Source organism: Molossus molossus, unplaced genomic scaffold (genome assembly GCF_014108415.1).
Source record: "Molossus molossus isolate mMolMol1 unplaced genomic scaffold, mMolMol1.p scaffold_m16_p_10, whole genome shotgun sequence".
Taxonomy (NCBI): domain Eukaryota; kingdom Metazoa; phylum Chordata; class Mammalia; order Chiroptera; family Molossidae; genus Molossus; species Molossus molossus.
In genome coordinates, this window is record NW_023425345.1 from 97,934,076 (window position 1) to 97,957,205 (window position 23,130).

Below are 23,130 nucleotides of genomic sequence, written 5' to 3' on the forward strand. Positions count from 1 at the left end.
GGGCTGAAGTGGTGTGTGTGTGTGTGTGTGTGTGTGTGTGTGTGGTGGTGGGGGGGTGATTTTATGGCTATTTTCTCTCTGCCATAGAGACTGAGCAGATTAACCAAGAATGAGAACAGGTGAAGGAGGTTGGTGAGGGATGCTTTGAACATGACAAGTTTGAGGCACATCAAGGCATCTACATGAAACAGGAAAAAGAGTTTGGGGTAGAACTATGGATTTGTGCATTATCAGCATATGGCTGTCGGTGAGTTTGATTTCATAAGCCAGGAAAAGTACATCAAGTGAAAAAAAGGAACTGAGAATGCAACCCTGAGAGATGACAGCATTAAGACTGTATCAGTTAGCACGGCCTTTGGCTGCAACCGAGAATCTGTATTGTGGTTTAAACAAATAGTGTGTTACCTTCCCACAAAACAAGGAGTCTTGGGTTGGGTATTTAGTTGGTGCAGAAGTCTCTCTAACTTATGTTTCCCTTTAGGTCCTCGTCACAGGTTCGCTGGAAGAATGTCCAGCCATGGTGTCTGCATTCCTGCAGGAAGGAAGAAAAATGTGTCAGTGTCAGGAGAACAGATCGGTGGGGACCCCACAGCTGACTTCTGTGTATGTCGCACTGATTGGAACTTTCTCCAGGGTCTAGCCTGCTAGAAAGATAGCCGTTGGGCCCGGAGGTGAATTGGCTGGCCAATATTACCTGCTATAGGTGATTAAGTAGGAAAAAAAGAGGATCTGGTGGAAAACAAGAAAGGAGAGTGTTCCAAGAGTCACGGAGTCAATTCCCTCAAATACCCGAGAACGCCCGTGGAATAAGATAGTGATGAAAAGACCATTGGTCATAAGAGCAGAGACGCTTCAATGGAGTGCTGGGGGAGGGGCCTGGATTCCAATGCTTCAGAGACAAATAAGCAAGGAGACAACAGGAACTCCTGGGGCTACTCTTTCTTTTCTTCTTTTTGCCTTATTTACTATGTACAAAAGCACACGTGTAACATACATGTAAGTCATGAAACATCGTGATGAAATGAATACCACTGCTCGCCACCCAGTTGAAGAACAGAACACAGCCAATACTATTGCATGTACTTGACCCTCTTTGAAGAAGTTTGATTCTAAAAAAAAAACGAATAAAGTGATGTAGGCTAGAGGTAGATGAAAGCAAGAAAGACTCTTTTATTTTTATTTTTTTTTATTAAATTTATTGGGGGTGACAAGGGTTAATAAAATTACATAGGTTTCAGGTGTACGATTCCATAATACATCCTCTGTATATTGTATTGTGTGTTCAGCATCCAAAGTCAAGTCTCCTTCCATCACCATTTATCCCCCTATGCCTTCTTCTACCTCCCCCACCCCTTCCCCTCTTGTAATTACTATACTATTGTCTGTGTATGTGAGAAAGTCTTCTGTAAAATTAAATTTATTGGGGTAATATTAATTAATAACATAAATTTCAGAGGTATGATGTCTATATACTGTATTGTGTGCCCACCCCCTGAAATCTAGTTTCCTCCTATCACCTTCTATTTGACCCCCTTTCCCTCTTCCCCCGCCCCCACTCTCCTACCCTCTGATAACCACCACACCGTTGTGTGTCTGTGAGTGTTGAAAGGCATTCTTTACAAGGCCGATTGGGAGGCTGAAGACAGGGGGAGGGAGAACGCGAGGCCCCACTGCTGTGCCACTAGAGGAGACGTAGGGAACAGGGAACAGCCTCTGGCCAGTTCTGCTGGGTGTGCTCTTCACTACGGAGGTGCGACCAGCACTTTTTATCCTCCTGGTCTAAGAAGAACATGACTAACACCAGTGAGAGAGATGGAGGGCAGAGCTGCCTGTTTCCTGGAGAGTAAGGCTCCGAAACATGACGCCTGAGAGGTTCTAGGTAGGGCTCTCAGCTCTTCGCCTGGGCTGGGTTGCACAGTAGTGGAGGCTCAAGACAAATACACATACACATCAGAAATGTGGTCATTTGAGGTTGTCACTGTGAACTTGAAAAGAAGAGCATCTGCTTGCAGCACTGTTGAGCTGCTTGGGTGCAGGGGGGACTAGGTGGGTGGTGGGCTTACGTAGGGTTTCAGCTTTGCAAGGCTGGCAGACTCAGGGAGGGAGGAGGAGGGATTGTTTATCATCGTGGTCTGTGGAATCTACGCTGAGTGGAAGAGACAAGCACAGGGCATGTTGATGGTTGGCGATGGTCAAGTCAACCCTTTGGCAAGTCTGAGGCTCTGGAGTGACACTCAGGGTAGATGAGATGGAGGGAAAAGATGTGGTTGTCAGGAAGAGGGCTTTTTGCAGATTCCAAAAGAGCTGTTGGAGCAGAGGGAAGGAACACACCACTGGAAGCAGAGTCCAAGGATGTAACAGACCGAGATGCTGAATCAGCTGTCTATGCAGCTGTTGAAGTTGTTACCAGATGACAGAAGTGGTGGGAAAGGAAGAAAAGAGCTCAGGGGAGAGAATCAGCCTGGAATGAGGGAGTGGAGAGGGACTCAGAGATGAATCTCAGTGACATGGCCTTGATCATGACAAACGACAGGAAGATGTGGAGGCCAGTATCACACCGATGGAATGTTCAGCTGGTTGTCTAGCTTTTTTGTTTTGGTTTGGCTACTGAGGCAAGTGTGGGAAGGGTTACAAATAGAGCTAAAGAGGGAAAAAACCCTCTTTACATTCTGAAGAACACCCAGTGTTAATTGTTACAATGTGCTTAATCTGCCCCCTACCCCCACCTCCCACACACAAACACATTTTCTATGGCAAACATTTGAAGAGCAAAGAAATTAAGATACTCCAGGGCTGGTAGCAAATGATGAGTGAAAAATATGCTAATAACTCAAAAATTTCTTTGATGGTTGAAGAAGAAGATTCACTGTAGACCGATTAAACACAGAGGTTTTGCCTAGAAGCCATTAGAAAAAAATCCCAAACTACTAAGGGTAATACAGTTGCAATTGGACTCACTTAGCAAAAATCAAATTTCAATAAAATGAAAGCTCTCTGCGAAATTATTGTGGTTCTCCTCATAATGCAGTTGAACAATATCCTTAAGACTGTTGGGTGTGATTCTTTTCCCATATGTCTTATAATGATGATGGGTTCAGTTTCACTTCTGATCATGTAAATTGAAATTTACAGCAAACACGTAAAAGATTTAACTGTGAGATAAAGCTACTTTTTACAATGTATTTTGAATAGGTTTTGCTGTTAACTAACTAGAAATAGAGAAAAATAAATAATATAATGCAGAATTTGTTAAATCCAAGAATAAATGGTATAATGTAGAATCTATCCTCTGTCACCTATGAAAATGCTAATGTGTTTCCCATCACATATTTACATTGTAGCAACATAAGCCCCTCCTCCCCTATAAAACCTTCTAGACCTTCCCCAGGTCTCACTGTCTTCTATTCTGAATCCTCCAGCATTTTATTTAACAAAATATTACCAGTCACTTTTTTTGTATCGAGTACTATACAAAGCATGGGGCAGGAAGGAAAGAATAAAACTAATTGACAGAAATAATAAAAGCCACAATGAAAGTGACTACTTCTCATGAGCCAGGTGTTGTTACCTGTGCTTCACATATACTACATCTCCGATGCATCACAACAACATTATGAGGTAAATACCATTATTATTCCCATTTTAAGGATGAAGAAATAGAGACACAGACAGGCTAAGTTGCTTGCTAAAGGCTACAGGGCTGGCAAGGGGTCGATTCTGATTTAAAATGAGTCCTTGCTGATTCTAAAGCTCTTAGCCACCAAAGTCACTCATCTGCTTTGTACCTCCACTTTCTCATTTCGGGGGGGAAAGAAGCATGATGCTCTAAATGTACCCTACCGAATTATAGGGTTGTTGTGAGATTTCAAATAAGAGGGGATTTAAAACTACTTCAAAAATGAAATCTGCTGTGGTAATACAATATGTTTTATGGGGACCAACTTATTTAACCCCCAAAATGACCCTCTGCGGCAGCTCTTAGGATCGTGCCCGCTACATGACGGGGGAGTAGGACACAGACAGCTCACACCTGCTCAGGGGTCCAGCCCAGGTGGCCTGACTCCGAAGGCCATGCCCTCACTCTACATTGTGCTGCCTCGTTTCTCAACTTTGTCCTGTGGGCAGTCCATGGGGCCAGGCTAGACCGGTGCCCATGGTAGTAGAGGTGGGCACTTCTTGGGATGAAGCCTCGGGGCTTCATGCTGGCCTGTTTTAGCCTGGGCCCTGAGGCCACACTGGTGAGCTCTGCCTGACCTTTCTCCCCGCCCCCCATGGGTACCAAATCGCATGCTTAGAAACATGACTAATTTGTAGATTTCAATTGAACTTAAATGGAACCGTAAATGAAACTTTTCGGGGTGGTTCAAGATCCGCCCTCTCTACTTCTCGTAACAAAACTGGGTTTCCCTTGGTATCTAAACACCTGGTACAGCTCTCTGCTCTGGTCCAAACTGCGTATGTGGCGTGGGGGTGGGGAGGGGTGACCTACCTGTGGCAGCAGGCACACCCTTTCAGCCAGCCTGAGGCCTCCTGTTAGCACGTGTAATGTTCCACATGCTGATGAGACTGCTTTAACTCTGTTAACCCATTATTCCCCCACATTATTTGAAATCAGGACTTTTTTTTTTTTTTTAAGGAGAATTATCTGTTAATTCACTGTAGAGCTAGTGCTCAATGGAACATGCGTTGGGCCATTTTGGAAAGAGGGTGTATAACTGAATTTGTAATCAAGAGCTAATCTAACAGACACTTACTTCATGTTCTAATCTCAAAGAAAAATGTGATGACTATTTTTAATCATTTTAATATTAGCGCTGTTGCCAGGAGAGATGATGTATATGTTACCCAGGGTCAAACACGTGGCAGAGAGTACTCCATGCAAACTCGGAAGCAGTACAATGTAAAATCACTTCCAAGAAAGGAAAATATTCTACTGATGTGAAACGTAATTTTCACATGGTAACTTCATCACTTTCCAGGCTCTATGCAAATAAAGAGATCTCGGGAATCACCTAGTTCAACTCACTTCACAAATGGGAACCCTGGAGCCCAGAGAAAGACATTCTGTCCACGATCACACAGTGAGTTAGCAAGAGAAACCACGACCCTCTCTGCCATATTTTCATTCAACCAGTGAATACGTTGTTTCCCATGGAGATTGGAGCATGAAGATTGTATACAGCCTCTCCCCATCCACGGTCTCACTTTCTGAGTCTCAGTTACTTTCAGTCGACTGCAGTCCAAAACCATTAAAAGGAAGATTCCAGAAATAAACAATTCGTAAGTTTAAAATGTTGAGCTATTCTAAACAGCATGATGAGATCTCGAGCCACCTCACTCTGCCCCGCCTGGCAACGAACCACCCCTGACCCGCCTCTCCCCGCCTCGGCCACTCCCTGCCCATCGGTCACTGCGGTGGTCACTTAGCAGCCATCTGGGTTTTCAGAGTCCGTGTCATGGGAGCGCAGGGCTTGTGCTCACGTGACCCTGTGTTACTGATAATGGCTGCAGAGCCGAGACAGTGGTGCTGGCCATTCAGAAATGCCACAGAGAAGCCATCAACTGCGTCCTTCCCGTGAAAAGGAGAGTATGTCTGGGGAAGATCACAGCATATTTTGGGTTTGGTACTATCTGTGCTTTCAGGCACCCACGGCGGGGGGGGGGTCTTGGAACGTATATCCCACGGATAAGGGAGGGCTACTATACTTTTTTTCTTTTTATCCTCACCTGAGGACATTTTTGCATTTATTTCAGATGGAGGAGGGAGAGCAGGAGAAAGAGAGAAACATCGATGTGAGAGAGACACATCGAGTGGTTGCCACCCACACAACCCCAACAGGGGCCAAGGACAAACTGCAACCGAGATACATGCCCTTAGTGGGAACTGAACCCCGGTCTCTCCAGTCCACAGGCCGATGCTCTAACCGCTGAGCCAAACCGGCCAGGGCTATTATACTTTTATAAATAAAATATACACATATGTATAAATGCAATTTATGCTCAACATGGAAAGCTAACTCCATCTGGATCTGTGAAATATTCCTGAGCCCGAGCAGGAGTGGTCAGACGCGAGCAGGATAAACATCGCCCAGAGGAAGAGTCAGAGTGATGATGCCTTGAGGAGAGGGAAGTACTCTGGCCTTTGTGTGTCTCATTCTAACAGCTGGGTAGAGGACAGGACCACACGTGCCACCGATTTAATAAAGCGTCTCTGCTGAGTGGGCCTCAATAGGAGACGGTTTCTCTTCTCTAAGCGTGGTTTCCAACCATGCTCCTTGGAACTCTATCCTGGTCCCTTAACGTACCTTCAGCAGACTAATCTTTCTGGTCACCTTCAGTTACTATAATCCACCCTGGCTCAAAATTCCAAGTTTAAACTGGATTTGAATTTCATCCTGGTCTTCTCTCCCACTCCTTATGCGGTAATCATTTGGGCTTTTTAAGAATCTTCTAGTCCTGAAGACATGACAGGAGGGCGGTCCCCACAGAGTTAGGGAGGGTTTAGGCCACGTGACTTGGGTTTGGCCAATGAAATGCGAGCATAAATGATGTGACCACATCTGGGCAGAGCTCCTCACGCCAGCGCACCACGTGCTGCCTCCCCTGCTCCCCCTGGCGGCGCAGGAAGTCCTTGGCGCCCCGGCCTGTAAGTGACCCCGCTGATCAGAGCCCCCTGCCAACCCACCTGCTTTGCGGTGAGAAGTGACTGTTGTGTTAAGCCTTTGAGCCTTGGGGCTTTTCTGAGTTGCTGTAGCAAAGCCCAGCCTGTTCTGGCTCCTTCATCCTTCCCAAGCTGAGCCGTGAGCCTGCCTGCTTGGAATTGAAGGGGGGCGAGGGCCCGCGGTCTGACTCCGCATCAGGGCTCTCCTCACCTACGTCCAGCCCCTTCTAACTTGGAGAGAGGCAGGAGGGAAACTAAGAAGACAAGGGACGTCTCTGTCACTGGTTACAAGCACGTGGCAGGGAGTGTTGCGGCCTCACTCAGGTAATACCTGCTCCCGGTGGTCCTCTGCCGATACAGTGGTCTTTGCAGATGGTATTGAGCGTCTCTCCGGCTCTCTCTGTTGCTGAGGACCCCTTCAGGCAGAAGAGTTTCCTTCTCCTGCCCATCAGGAGGTCCCCACCCTGGCCACTCCATCCTGCAACTTCAAGCTCCTTCATGAGGGCCAAAGCACAAGAGTAATCAGAGTGAGGGTGCCCACGGCTATCCCTTTCCCCAGGCAAATGATACCACATTCCTTTTTAACTCACTAACATGGGCTCCACCACCCAGCCTCCTGCCTTTAAAATTATTATTATTTTTTTATTGATTTTAGAAAGAGAGAAAGGGAGAGGGAGAGAGAGATGGAAACATTGATGAGAAAGAACATTGATTGGCCGCCTCCTGCATGCCCCCCACTGGAGATTTGGCCCACAACCTGGGCATGTGCCCTGACCGGGAATCAAACCAGCGACCTCTTGGTGCATGGGTCGACGCTCAATCACTGAGCCACACCGGCCGAGCAGCCTCCTGCCTTTAGGGGTATCCCGCTGAGAAACAAGTGTGGTCGCCATGTTGCTACATTCTCCTTCAGAGGACACTCCAGGGTCTCCTGAGGACTCTCAGTGCCCACCAGCACCCAGGCTGGGGACCAGAGTCCAGCTTCCTTCCTTGCTGGTTCTCCTCGCGGAGGTCAGTGGGTTTCTTAGCTCTCCTCCTTCACTTCGTTTTGGGGGCGAAAGAATAAATACCACATGGACACCTCACTCCCCACGAGGCCAGTGATGGCCCCTTTCCTCCCCTCCCGAGACCTCTTGTCATAGAGGGCGGGGCAGGGCTGGAAGTGGGTGCTCCGCTGGGGCCTGGGGCAGGTCAGGCTTCTATTGTCGTGGACTCCCTTGAATGTGGCACACCGAGCCCTGGCCGTTTGGCTCAGCGGTTGGAGCGTTGGCCTGTGGACCAGAGAGTCCTGGGTTCGGTTCCCGCTAGGGGCACGTACCAAAAAAATAATAATAATAATTATATATATATATAAAAAGAAAAGAATGTGGCACACCTTCTTCGTCTTTGCGTCTGTGCTGTAATGGCCACAAGTAGATTCCAGTAAACATCAGGTCACTCGGTATTTGGAAATGAGGTGAGTGACTGGATGAGCCAGGGAACAGAGCAGCAAGCCCTTGACTCAGTCACTCCTGCCTTCTTTCACTCAGATATTTATCAAGACTCTGTACCCACACTGTCCCGGACCCTGGAGTTATATCAGACCGCCTGGGAGTTAGCAGGGGAACAGAGGAATGATTCTTAAACAGAGTTGAGCATCACATTACAGGTCGTACGGAGTGCTCTCGGGGATGTGGGAGAGGCACCTAGCCACCCTCGAGGGTGGGGAGGGACGAGCAGGGACAACACAGGCAGAGACGGGTTGGGGAGAGTGTGTGGCCGTGTGCACAGCAGGGCTCGCGTGTGCCCGAGTGGGTCAGGAGGGCCGAGTTTGGTGTGGCTTGCAGTGTGTGGGAGGTGAGCAGGGGTGGGTCCAAGGGTCCTTGCGTGTCCCTTGATGAACCTGAACCTTTATGCAAAGGGCAGAGAGAAATCCATAAAGGATTTGAAGCGGAGAACACTGCCATCCCACTTATGTCCTAGGAAGTCGACTGGCAGCAACGTGGGGGGCAAATCCTGAGGGGTCCTGATGACAGGCAGGTAGGTCAGTTGCAATGAGCCTGGAAACAAAAGACAATGTCCTGACTTAGTGTCATTTCCATGTAAGTGAGGCGCATGCCCTTGTAATCCAGCGACAGAACAATGTTGGGGACAGTGAGAGCCTGCTGCTGGAATGAGGCTGTTTGTGCAGAAGTCACTACCCACCCCGCCTGGAAACTGGAAACGATGCTTGCCAAAACCACGCCTTTATTTCTCTGATAATCTTCCATCCGGTCCTCACACAGAAATATTAAAAATGCCAGGAGGAGCAGTTTCGCATCGGGTATGCTGAAACCTGACTGCAAAGCTCTGGTTCGGGCTTTTGGAAATAACAGATGAGCGCAGCACGTCGGTGTGGGTGAAGCCTGACAGTCAGCCTCCGCACGGGGCTCTGAGGGCAGCTGTTGACCCTGCCGGCCGCTCCCCTGACCAGGAGAGAAGGCTGCCCTCCGACCTGGCGGGCTCTGGTGCCTCCCTTCTGGATCCTGTCCCTCAGAACCACTAGGTGACACTCTAGCACACGGTCCCTGCATTCAACTATTTCCCCCTGGGAATGAACACAGCTGTGTGTTCCCCTCACCCCATGGGGGAACGGCCACTTGCTTCCCAACCCTTTCCCCCAATTCAGTTTTATTCTACCTCGTGGAAGGTGTAGGTTCCCACAAAGGGCACCAGAGAAGTTTGCTATTTGAAGGATGCATTGCTCTGTAGTCCTCTTGGAATACAGCTACCTGCAAATTACTTGCTGCTAGAAGAATGTTTCTTTGAGCAGAGGGACAACAGCAGTGATAATGCCCCCCCCCCCCCAAAACCCATCAAAGGAACAAACAAAGCAGAACAAGGGCGAGCTGGCTGTGCTGTTCCCAGTCTTCTGCTTTACCCTTTGGGTTTGCGCCTGTGGGTTTGTTTCCCGACCCGATGACAGTCATGTGACGGCCGGCGTTCTCCACTCCCACAGCGCCCCGGGCACCGAGGTTTCGCCTCATCTTTGCTCGGTTTTCCAGCTGTGATTCCTGCCCTGTGGAAGGTGTGTGTTCGCAGTCACTCTTGTGGAAAAGACGTCGGGTAGCTGGAAGCAGACATCTCCGTGCATTCCCCCCGGAGGGACACACAACTGGTCACTCCTTTGTCAGGTTTGTTCTTCAGATCATCTCCTCTTTCTGGATATTTGATTAAGTGAAACACACATTTCTCTCTCTTTTTACACCTGCCCCTTTGTGTACCGGCGCGCATTTGCCCCTCTCATGACTCCGGCAGCTTGAGATTCTTGGTGTCATCATTTAAGCTCAGATTTTACTTGCACTATAAGGGACACCCTTCCTTGGATTTACTGTCAGACCCCTTGGCAGCCTCAGGGTAGTTGTCCCTCTAATTTCCCTTTGGAAAATGTCGTATTCTTTGCCTTGCCGTATTAAACGACGACAGGTTTTGATTTGTAGAACAATACAAAGCTCTATTCCCCACCTTCTCTATTCTGGCTGTTTGGGAAAACCATGAGCGTCCTGCCCAGGACCCAGCTGCACCTGAGCTGTGGACGTGGCACTGAGCTGAGGACATGCCCATGTCCACTGGACCCAGAGGTTCCCCACGGGCCACCTGGGGTCTCATTAGCAGCTGCCAGTGGTCTGTGGAGTTAGTAAGAAATCTTCAGCTGCTGGGGTCAGGAGTACTTTGTCTTCATGTTGGTGACAATTACAGCAGTGTCTGTCCTGCCTACCCCACCCCACCCCGAGGGAATCCACCTGTGGACGGCTCCCTGCAGGCTGTGTCTGCGGGGCTCCTGGTTCTCTGTTCCTTCCGGGCTCCAGCCCCCGCGGCAGCTCCATCCCTGGAGCACTGGCCTTTCTGCTTGGCTTAGAGATGAAACGTTTGTGGTGCAATTTTCAAAGCAAGTCTCTGGAAATAATCAACATGTAAGCAAGGTTTTAAAAATTCTTCTAGCAGTGGTGTAGAAGATGGCTTGTGGAAGGACGGGTCTCTGGAAAGACTCAAAGAATCAGTATGCTACAGCTTATAGCATGTCCTAGTTTTTATCACTTATTTTTCATTTGTAGCAAAACTATTAAAGGATATATGATACCACATGGTTAATAATAAAAATAGCTTCCACTTTTTTTTTTTTTGGTGTTGAATATTATCTGTTGACTTCCAACTTGAATAGACCATGAGGACTCGGGTCTCATGTGTGCACTTAGGTCGTCATTTTCAGTCATATCAATATTTTTTTTATTTTTATTTTTTATCCTCACCCAAGGACATTTTTTGATATTTTGTTCAGATAGAGTTGGAAGGAGAGAGAGAGAGAAACATCGACGTGAAAGGGACACATCGAGTGGCTGCCACCCACACCACCCAACCAAGGTCGGGGACAAACTGCAACCAAGGTACCTGCCCTTAGCGGAAACCGAACCCGGGTCTCTCCAGACTACAGGCCAATGCTCTACCCACGGAGCCCAACCGGCCAGGGCAGTCATATCAGTATTCAGTGAGGAGTTGCAGGTACCAAGTCAGTCGTGTTATCAGGAATAGACACTGTCTTTGGGTGTGCACAGGCAGTGATGCCCACCCACACCTGCCCCACGGCCACTAGTTTGCTATCCCAAGGTGCATTTTAAAAAGCTGCTAGAAGTTGTTAAAAGGAAAAAAACTGAGCTTCAGAATTGACAAATGCTTTTCCATTGATGAGCGTGTCAGTGAAGTGATTGATGGGAAGGACTGACGGAACTTTTCCAAATCTTGGGCCCTCAGTTGTTTTTCTTTCATTGAGACCTAATCACAGACTCTCACCTGTGGCTTTCATTCCGGGAGCCGACTATGAACAGGGGCACACGACAGACCTGGTACCAGCACAACCGAAGTCCTGACTTCCCTCCAAACGGCCACACTGTCTTCTCATGGAAGTTAGAGACGAATACGTAGATTCTCATTCGAACAATGCTGGTATTATTATTTTTATTGAATGTATTAGGGTGACATTGGTTAATGAGATTATATAGATTTCAGGTGTGTAATTCTATATCCAGCATCTGTACATTGTATTGTGTGTTCACCACCTCAAGTCAAGTCTCCTTCCACCACCTTCATCACCCCTTTATCCTCTCCCACCTCCCCTGGCCCCCTTCCCTCCGGTAGTCACCACACAGTTGTCTGTGATGCTTCTGTCTGTCCCACACTCCACAAGCAAATGCCTGGGGTTCCTGTCGGCTCTCCCCTCCCTTCTCAGCTTCAAGACGCCATCCTCTCTCCCACCTGCAGGGGGCCGGGGGCCGAAGGGTCTCTGTGTCTTCCCTCCCTCCCGCTCCACTGGCCCCACCCCTTCGCCACCCACAACCTGTTCTCCACCCCGGTGTCAGGATGATGCTTTTATCTCTAAAGTCAGAGCACATCAGTCCTGCGCGAAGCCTTGCAGTAGCTCCTACCTCACTTGGAGGGAAAGCCCGGCTTCTTACAGTGCTCGCAAGGACCCGCCGGAGAGGCCCTGCGTGCCTTCACCGGCCCCTGCCCTCTCGCTCCCTGCACCCCGGCCACGATGCTCTCCCTGCCACTCTCCGGACATGCTAGGCAGGAGCCTCCATCGGGGCTCTCCTGGCTCAGCTCCCTGCCTGGCATCCTCATCTTTCAGAAACCCACACGGTCAAGTCCTTCATCTCCTTCAAGTCTTGGCCCAAGTGTGTCCTCCTCAATCAGCCTTATTTAACATTGAACAACCGATACGTGTACATGCATCACCAGTGGACACAGACGACAGGGAGGTGAAGACAGGGGGTGGGAGCAGGAAGGAGAGCGTCGATGGGGGAAAAGGAGGGACGTCTGTAATACTTCCAACAATAAAGATTAATTTTAAAATAAATAAAGTAAAATAAAATCTGGATGTCTTTGAAATAACTAAAATAAAATTATGCCACATCTTCTCCATACATGATCACTCTTTCTTCTCTTTGCTTTTGCCTGTGGCACTTAGTACCATCCACATACTGCAACATACTTTATTTCTTCTTTTTTTACTTTATTTTTTCTTTAATGGTTTTAGAGAAAAAAGAAGGGAGAGAGAGAGAGAGATAGAAACATTGATGAGAGAGAACATTGACTGGCCGCCTCCTGCATGCCCCTCACTGGGGATCGGCCCACAGCCTGGGCTAGTGCCCTGACCAGGAATTGAACCTCTTGGTGCACGGGTCGATGCTCCACCACTGAGCCACACCAGCCAGGCCATACTTTATTTCTCTATTGTCATGCTTCCTCTACTTTTTAGGTATGATTGCCTGTTTTGTTCACTGGTATGTAACAGTAGAGTAGTCAGTGAATAAATATATATATATACTATATATATATATCTCAGCAACCACATATATATACACACAGAGCACAGATAGCTGAGAATAACGTGGTAATGGCTCCTGGGCAAACTGCTATTGTTAGGATGAGCTCATTTCTTCTGTTAGTGGGTAGAACCAGATTAATAGGAAAATGCTCCTGTAACTGTAGCACTCGGGAGTGGGACAGACAGGAGTGGGGCCTGCTTTTGCAGAAGGGGTCACAAGTGAAGTCCAAACTGGGCGGTTTGCCGGGTTGCCGCCAGCAGAAGTCCAACCACAGGGAGACTGGTGTTGTCCAGGTGGGGTAGAAAGATCTGTTGGCAATCTCATGAGCTGGAATTGAATAGCATTCATACTGTTGACATAATGAGCCGATGTCTCCAATGCAGTTATTAAGATAGCTTGGAGGGTGTGGTGTTTGTCTGTCTGACCATGTCATCATTCCATTAATAGGGAAGATACAGTTCCTACTACTTGTCATCCAATGGAGAATTGAAGAAGGTTGTTGGCAGTGACTAAGATTAATATTGTAATGAGAAATATGAGAAGATATTTAAAAAATTGGTTAATGTTAGGGTCTGAGTGTAAATGTCATGTTGAGAATTCTGTGATTGATCATGTTATGACTAGTGCTACTGGTATAAATATTATAAAGAATTACTCTAGTTTAAAGCCGTGTGTTATTTTTAGAGTCTGAGTAATTATTCAATGTCAATTTGAGATAATTATTTCTTGGTCAGAGTGGATAAATATTATTGCAGGATTCAGGCTAGTGAGGAGAGCATATGAAATTACAGTTTCTTCATACTGCAGGTACATTTTACTTTTGTAGATATTAGAAGTGGCTGCTATAATGGTTAGAGTTATATAAGCAGTGATACTAATATTGAGGAGGAAAATAGGTTTATTACTTTTATTTGGAGTTGCACCAATTTTTTGGTTCCTAAGACCAACGGATAACTACTATCCTTTAAAAGTTTGAAAAAGGCTGCCCTGGCCAGTTTGGCTCAGCAGTTAGAGCATCAGCCTGTGGACCAAAGAGTCCGGGGTTTGATTCTTTCCAAAAGCACGTACCTTGGTTGCAGTTCATCCCCAGCCCCAGGTCGTGTGGGTGGCAACCAATTGATGTGTCTCTCTCACATCAACGTTTCTCTCTCTCTCCCTCCCTTTCTGTCTGAAGATAAATGTAAGAAAGAAAGTTTGAAAAGGCCATATTTTATACATGGAAGCATGAATGACCAGTTCTTCCACATACTCAGTAAATAAGAATTTTTAAATTTTTGTTATTTGAATCACAAACAAATGCTTTTATTAAAGTATATGGAGAGTACACAGCTCCCATGATAATTTTTGGATTGGTATACAGAGTAGGAGGGTAGTAGATGAACTGTTATGAGAGTACTTTCTTGCATGAAGGATGGTTTGATGTTGTTGATGTGATGTGTGTGTTTACCTCGCTGTGTTATAGTTAATACATAAAGGGAGCACAGGGTGGTAGTGACAGTATTTAGTCACATGAGAGCAGTGAAAATACTAAATCATGAGAATGTGGATACAACTACAAATAGTTCTCCAGGTAGGTGAATTGTTGGGTGCAAAGCTAGATTAGTAAGACTTCATCATGCTATGACTAGGGGGAGAATTTGTTGTAAGCCACAAGCTAAAATTATGGTTTAACAATGAAGCTGTTCATAATCTGAGTTTGTTAGAGCAGTATTGATGATATAAGACTATGTGCAGTTATTAAAGTTGTGGCCCATAGATAGCCTCATGTTTCAATGACAATAGCTACGATTACTAGTGCTCTGTGGCTAATGGAGGAGTCCGTGGTGACTGAAGTTCGTTTGGCACAGAGAGAAGTGGTTATCATTGTTTCTCACAGGGGGGGTAGTAAGAAGGGATGTGCTGTGAATTTCTTTAGAGGGTTTGATATCATTCTGATTCATAATATGCCGCAGCCCCTACTTTAAGCAGTGTGGACAAGAGAATGCGGAGCCAGCAATAGGACCTTCTGCGTGTGCTTTGGGCCGTCACAGGTGCACACCACAAAGAGGTATTTTTACTATAAATGCTAATGTACATGCTGGTCATAGGAACACATTAGATCAAGAATTAGGTAGCAATTGAATGTAATGCCAGATTAACAGGAAGTTTAGAGAGCCTATAAGGCTTCGAATAGAGATGAGTACAAGGAGGGGAGGAAGTGATCCTACTAGTGTATGAACAGTGAGGTCCTGCGTTTACAGCTTCTGTTTGATTCTTCAACAGGTGATAGTATTTAGGGTTGGTACTAGGGTTGTTTCAAATAAAAGCAAATGAGCATTAGTTCTGTGGCAGTAAACATTATGATGTGAAACATTTATAATAGGATTAATATAGCGATAAATAATTTTGGGGGGGTTAAAGATTCTTTTTTATTTTATTTTTTTAATCCTCACCCAAGGATGTTTTTTCCATTGATTTTTAAAGAAAGTGGAAGGGAGAGAATGAAGTGGGGTGGGGGGAGAGAGGGAGAAACATTGATGTGAGAGAGACACAATGAATACTTGCCTCCTGCATGATCCTGACCGGGGCTTCAGGAATTGAACCTGCGACCCAGGTATGTGCCCTTGACCAGGAATTAAACCTGCAACCCTTTGGTCCATGGGATGATGCTCTCACTGCTGATTGAAACAGGGCAGGGCTCAGGTTAAAGATTTTGTAGATAAGTGAAATTGGCTGGCAATAAATATTAGTGGAAGAAGTCATGTGGTCAGTGTTAATAGAAGTGTTGATAGGGGGTCCGAGAAGAACAGTGAGAAGTTGAGGCTGTTATCATTGGGCTAAATTACTTACTAGAAACAGACTAGTAAAGCTAATTAATAGACCATAAATTATGGTGTTGACTCAGATTATACAGTTTTTGTGATAGTCATATAAGTGGTATTCATATGATAATTGGAATAATGATTTCTAACAGTGAAGGAGATGGAGATTTTGCGCACAATCAGTACCATAAGTGTTGAATACTATAACTAGAAGTGATAACCCAGAGCAGCCTTGCAGGCAGCAAACACTAATACAACAATGTTATACTAGCTAGTGTAAAGTGAGTATTTAGAATTACAGTGGTTACTAAAACAAATATTGACAGTATTATGCCTTCTAAACATAGCAGCAATGACATCGAATGGGACCAATATATTAGTAAACCTATATAGGATACTGCAAAAGCTAATATGGCATTGCTATCAGTGGGGTGTCCTTCAATATGTTGCTGGTGGAAGGGGACTTCTTTTGGTGCCATAGGAACAAGAATTTCCTGAGGCCTCCACAAGAGAATGAAGTATTGTAGAAAGCTTTATTGATGAAGTAACATTAAGGGAATCTCCCTCTAAGGTCCCATCTCCCTCCACCCTGCCATGGAAAAAGTTCCATTTTGTCTTCAGCAGAGGTAGGATCAAAGCCATTGCCCAAAGTTTCTGCTCCATATTATACAGTCCAGTCCAGTATCTGCCAGGTTAACTTGTGTTCCAAGCTGCAGTCCACTGTGCGTGGGGTTTGCATGGCTGCTTAAGGCCACATGGCTTGGAGGAGCAGAGCAAGTGTGGGTCGCAGAGCAAGCGTGGGTCGCAGAGCAAGCAATAAGCAGGAGCACATGTGGCAAGAGGGAGATAATTCTTTGTCTGGGGTATTTTACCCTTCCAAGATTTCCCTCACTTGCAGTGGCTCCACCCCCTAGATAATTAACTTTGTTCCCAGGTTAAACTGACAGGCAAACACCTTCCCTACCTCACCCCAACTTCACCGTGCATGCATCCATTTTCCCCTTTGTTGGGTCCCTTCCCCCAGTGGTTTGCAGGGAATGGACTGCTGAAGCTGTAGCCTCCTGGAGATGACCGTGCTTACAATGCCTGGCCTCCCATTTGCTCTCTTCCTATTTTAATCTCAATGAACTAGCTAGTTATGATGGTAACAGCATTAATATAAACACTTGATAATTATGAGATCAGTGACAGTCTAATGAATCAAAATCATTTGGTTTAACTAACACAAATTATTGTTATTCAGCTCATCTTAGTCCTTTTTTCAGTTCATTCAGTTAATAGTCACTTAGTGAGAATGGTTTTAGGTTATAGATCATGTATATATACACCGATCATGTCTCCCTGTCTAATCTATTACCACATGGGTTCTTTTGGCCTCTCTTCCTCATCTGTCTGTTACTTCCACTGTGAAAGTGAGAATCCTGGCTCTAACTATTCTCTGACCATTTACTGAATCATTCAATTCCAGCATAGTGGTTTCAGAATGGTTAACCCATATCTCCATGGGAAATAACTTTATCACCTAGAGTACAGTGTTTCTGCACAATCCCTTTGCCTTTAGTCTTAAAGACCCTTCCTTTTCAAAGTTATTTAGGTCAGCATCGTATCCCTCCCCTCCACTCAGTGAAGTTGCTTCATACATGCACAATGCATTTAGTCTTTCATCACATTCTGCATTCCACCCAATTATCTTTGTTCCCAGGTTGGATTGACAGGCAAGTACCTTCCCTACATCACCCTGACTTCACTGTGCATACATCCCTTATCTCCTAAATGACTTCTTGAAAATTTGCACACACTAAGTTTTTCTTTTTTTGCTTTATTGATTTCAGAAAGAAAGGAAATGAGAGGGAGAAAAAGATAGAAACATCGATGAGAGAGAACATTGATTGGCTACCTTCTGCATGCCCCCTACTAGGGATTGGACCCACAAATGGGCATGTGCCCTGACTGGGAATCAAACCAGTGACCTCTTGGTACATGGATTAACGCTCAACCACTGAGCCACACCAGCTGGGTGATTTTCTCTTTATGCTATAAAGTTCTGCAGGTTTTGACAAATAATTAATGTCTTAGATTCACTTAAATTATCATAGAGAATAGTTTTCCTGCCCAAAATAATGTCCTGTGTTCCACCTTCTCAACCTTTCACCCCACAGTGCTGCCTTTTCCAGAATGTCATGTATTCAGAATCACACATTACGTAGCTTTGTGAACTGGCTTCTTTAATTTTTTTTTTTATCCTCACCCGTAGACATTTTTGCATTTATCTTCCGATAGAGCGGGAGGAAGACAGCTAGAGGAAACATCGATGTGAGAGAGACACATCGACTGGTTGCCACCCACATGATCCCAACCAGGGCTGGGGACAAACTGCAACGGAGGCACGTGCCCTTAGAGGGAACCGAACCCGGGACTCTGTGGTCCATGGGCCGACACGATAACTGCTGAGCCAAACTGGCCAGGGCTTCTTTAACTTTTTCAAAAATGTAACATATATAGCTATAAATTTCCCCTTTAGTACTGCTTTTGCTGCATCTATAACTTTTGGTGCACAGCTTTTTAAAATTTTTCATTTATTTTGAAGTATTTTCTGATTCCCTTGTGATTTCTTCTTTAATCCACTGGTTGAGAGTGTGTTGCTTAATTTCCACATATTTGTGAATTTTCCAGTTTGTTTCATTTCTCTTGAATGCAATGGTGATTGTATTATTTTGAGGTAGAGTGTTCTGTACATCTGTGTTAGTTCTGGTTGGTTTATTGTATTGTTCAAGCACTCTGTTTCCTTACGTATCTTCTGTCTGGTTGTTCTATCCATTATTTAAGTTTGGTATTGAAGTCTCCAAGTATTTCTGTGGAACTGTCTATTTCTTCCTCGCATTCTGGTCCATTTCTTTCGGGGAAGGTCTGCTGGCAATGCACCCCCTTGGTGTTTGCATGGCCGTAAAGGTCTTTATTTCCCTTTCATTTTGAAGGACAATTCACTGGATGATTCTCTTGGGGTGAATTCCTGACACCTGGAAGTTGCTGGGAGAACCATGTGGTCCTGACGATGTGTAATAGAACAGCTGATGGGGTTGTGCAGGCCTGGGCCTTGGGGAGCATGGGTTTGGAGCACTGGGTTCCCCCCAGAGCTGTGTGGTTGCTCTGGAACTTTGTGCCTCCTAAAAGGCTGCAGGTTTGTGGCAAATGCAAGTTCATGTCCTTGTACAAGTCCCTCCCCTGTACAGCTTTGGGACAGGGTGTGAGCCTGTGCATCTGGCTAGGCCCCTGGGGTAAAATACCGAGGAGGGAGGGGAGACAAGGCCTCGGTGAAGGCTGGGATTCTCTTGATAGCTGCGTGGGCCAGAATCCTTGCGGAGGAGTCTGAGATCATAGACACCTGGCACCCAGGGCACTCAGGGCACCCAGATGGCTTCATCCCAGGACTCCGGAGCCCACGCCTTTAACTCTTGAGATCTTGAGAGTTCAGGCTTCCTCTGCGGAGAAGGGATCCAGCAGCAGCGCCTCAGGCAGATTCCACCATCCTCGGAGCTGCTCTGGGACTGGGGGAATCCAAGGCCATCGTCTCCCTGCCCCCTCCCACAGGACCCCTGCTTACTGCTCCTCACAGCGGGGCCACAGTGCACCCGAAAGGCTCTAACTGTGCCCTGTCTACTATCCTAGGAACCCACGCTGCTCTCGCCAGGACCAGGCAGTGCCCGGGCCCGCAGGGGCCCCTCTAGGAAGGAAAGAGAACTGCGCTTGGTTTCTGAGAAGCCAGCTGTCCTAAGGTTCTTACCTTTGCTACTCTGCAGTAAGGTGCCCCACGTCCACGGTGCTCTCAGGATTTTCTCTTTGTCTTTGATTTACTGCACTTTAGTAGGACATATCTAGGGTAGGGCATTTTAGTTGTGGTTTTTTTTGGTTTTTGTTTTTTTTTGTCATTACTCTGACTTTCTTGAATCTGTGGTTTAGTGGTCATCATAAATTTTTAAAAATTCTCAGATTTTTATTTATTTATTGTTTATTTATTTATCCTTCTTAGTTATTATTTTATTATTTATTTACTTATTTTTATTATTTTAAAATATGTTTTTATTGATTTTCTAGAGAGAGAGAACGACAGCGGAAGATAAAAACATTTATGTGAGAGAGAAACATTGAACGGCTGCCACCTGCATGCCCCCCACTGGGGATCAAGCCCCAAACCCGGGTATGTGCCCTGACCAGGAATCGAACCAGGACCTCTCAGTCCATGGGATGACACTCAGTCCACTGAGCTATGGCCGGGCTACTTATTTTTATTAAAGTACACTTGGCATACAGTACTATATTAGTTTCAGGACTACAACATAGCAACTCAACATTTGTGTGTCTTAGCCAGCTGTTACAGAGCAAAGTTACCACACTATTATTTCGTTTAAAATTTTTTTGCTCCCTTTTCTCTTTATTCTCCATCTGGTACTCCCATTATACATATTTTGCATCTCTTAATTATTTTATTTATTATCATTATTTTTATTTTGATGTTCAGTTTGGGAAGTTGATATTGACTTGTATTCAAGCTCACTGATTCTTTCTTCTGCTCTGTCCAGTCTACTGTGGAGCTCATCCAAAGTAATGCTCAATTATTTCTATTACACTGTTTTTTGTTTCTAGAATTTTCATTGGATTCTTTCTTACTATTTCTGTGTGCTTACTATACTCGTGTCTTCTTACACATTGTCTAATATTCCCATTACTGACTTTAACATATTAGTCAGACTTATTTTAAATAATTCTAATGTCTGTGTGACTTCTGAGTTTGGTTCTGATACTTGCTTTGTCTCTCCAAGCTATTTTTTCCTGCCTTTTGACATAACTTGGAATTTTTTATTGAAATCGGGACATGATGCATTGGGCAATAGGAAACGAAGTAAAGAGGACTTCAATGAGAGGTTTGCTGTGAATCTGGCTAGGAGCTGGTGTATTTCACATTTGCTATAGCTGCAGGTGCTGGAGACTTCAAATTCTTTTAGTGTCCTTGTTTCTGTCTCTCTGATTATGCTGGAGCCCTGTTGGTGTGGAGGGAAAGCATGTAGGAGAAGGGGCATTCTAGAATCTGCCAACTTAATCTCAGTATTTTATTGGGCCTGTGTCTGAAACCTGCCACCACACGTGTTTCTTATATAGTTTCTCTCCCCACCATCCTAAGGTAAGACAACATGCCTGGAAGCGGACAGACTTCAAAGGAATGACCTTCTCCCATAGCTATACAACGAGCTTGGTAAAGTTTCTCCCCCTACAGGGAAGGCCATTGTTATGAAGAAGGTCTGGGCCTGTTTCACAGTCGTCACACTTTATCTTCCCTGCCAGAGCTGGGAGGGTATCTTCATCAACTGTCTATCATCCAGAGAACCTGGTGGGACTCATGGAGAGGAAGCCATTAAAAGTGTGCCCCCTGCATGGCCACAGTCCCAAGGAAATTCTCATCCCCGTGCTAGTGCACAGTCTCTGGTATTCATCAGCATTTCCACTTCAGTGGTCCCGCTGGTATGGCTCCCGCAGCTTCTGTTCCAGGCACTGGAAGCACTTCTCGGCGGTTACTATCTGGATTCTGCTGACTCCAGGCTTGAGGGTGACATGCTGCCTGGTGGCCTCAGTTCCCTGATAGGCACAAGAAAAGTCACTGTTTTTTTCACTTTGTCCAGATCGTCTTGTTGAAAAGACACATGTGGAGACTTTCAGGTTCTTTACGTGTCAGAGATGAAACTGGAAGTTTTAGGACCTGTGACTTTTAGTGAGGGTTAATTGGAAAAAAGACATTTTTAGGGTTTGAGTTTTTGGACAGAACTGTTTTAAGGACGTGAAGTGGAAGCACTTTCTGGGTCATGACTCGGAGCCTATGGTTACTGTGTCCACGAACCTTGACTGGGACAGAGAGAATATGGTGCCTACATAGGTTAAAACCTGGGACAAAGTGAGGGAGGAAAGAGGGAGGTGAAGTGAGATGGGGAAAAGTCGTCCTAGATACCTGGATGCTTGACATTGTAAAGACTGATCACTTAGATGACAGACTGTATATATTAGTTTCATCATTATGTTTGGTTGTCATGAGAACTCAGTACGCACCAGGAATGTGCTAAGCATTAGGAATCAGCAGTAGAGCCTGTATCTTAATGAAGGGTCCCATACATTGTTTATTGTCTATTCAATAATCATTCCCTCCTTCTCTCCGACAGATCATAATTAGTTCAGATAGCAGGAAGACATTGTTTGATCTCAAGGAAGGCAGACCCTTCTGTGTGCTGCAGGGGCTGTATTTTAATCGGTATAAGACAGTCATGAAAATGCCATTTCTCTTTGCAACAAATAAGTCTCCCAATCTCCTCTTTAGCAAAGCAATAGAAGGGGAGTTTTTTTTTGGGGGGGGGGGCATCCAGCAAGCATTTTCTTCCTAAATAAAAAGAGAGGGCCTTAAAAAGCAGCAGCCTTTTGTCTGCCCTTCCTTCCTCGGTGGGGATTTTCATATGAGGACGTGATGCCTGACGCTGCAGAAGTCCTTTTGTGACTGCAGAGATGAGCAGAGGACACAAAGTCAGAACCGGTGCAGAGCAGAGGAGAACACTGGAACGAGCTCAGAATCACAAAATCAACCCTGGATCTGCCTGCCTCCAATAATGTCCTGTGATTTATACCAGTGCTTCTGATACTATGAGTGGTGAATCACCACTTTCCCCCTAATTCTTGGAGGACTAATACTTTTGATCTTCACCCTGTCCCATGAGACAAATTCACTGATTTTGTGTTTTCATGTTGCAGCATTGTCAAAGCATCGGAATACTTAATTTGTGTGTTTATTTTATCATGTGTTTTTTACAGACAGGTCCCAGACTGGCACTGGTTTGCAGATGACCTTTGAGTAGCACTTGTTTAAGGATGGCCAGTCATAGCGACCATGTACAGTGGTCCCCTCTAACCCATGATCTCGCTTTCCACGGTTTCAGTTATCACAGTGTGAAAATATTAAATGACAAATTCCAGAAAGAAACAATTTATATGTTTTAAAGTGTGCACCATTCAGTCCGGCTGGTGTGGCTCAGTGGTTGAGCGTAGACCCATGCACCAAGGGGTCGCCAGTTTGATTCCCGGTCAGGACACATGCCCGGGTTGTGGGCCAGATCCCCAGTGGAGGGCAGGCAGGAGGCAGCCAGTCAATGTTCTCTCTCGTCGATGTTTCTATCTTTCTCTCCCTCTCCCTTCCTCTCTCTGTAAAATCAATAAAGGAAAAATATTAATAAATAAGTAAATAAATTGTGCACCATTCTGAGTAGCATGATAAAATCTTGTGCCATCCCGCTCTGTT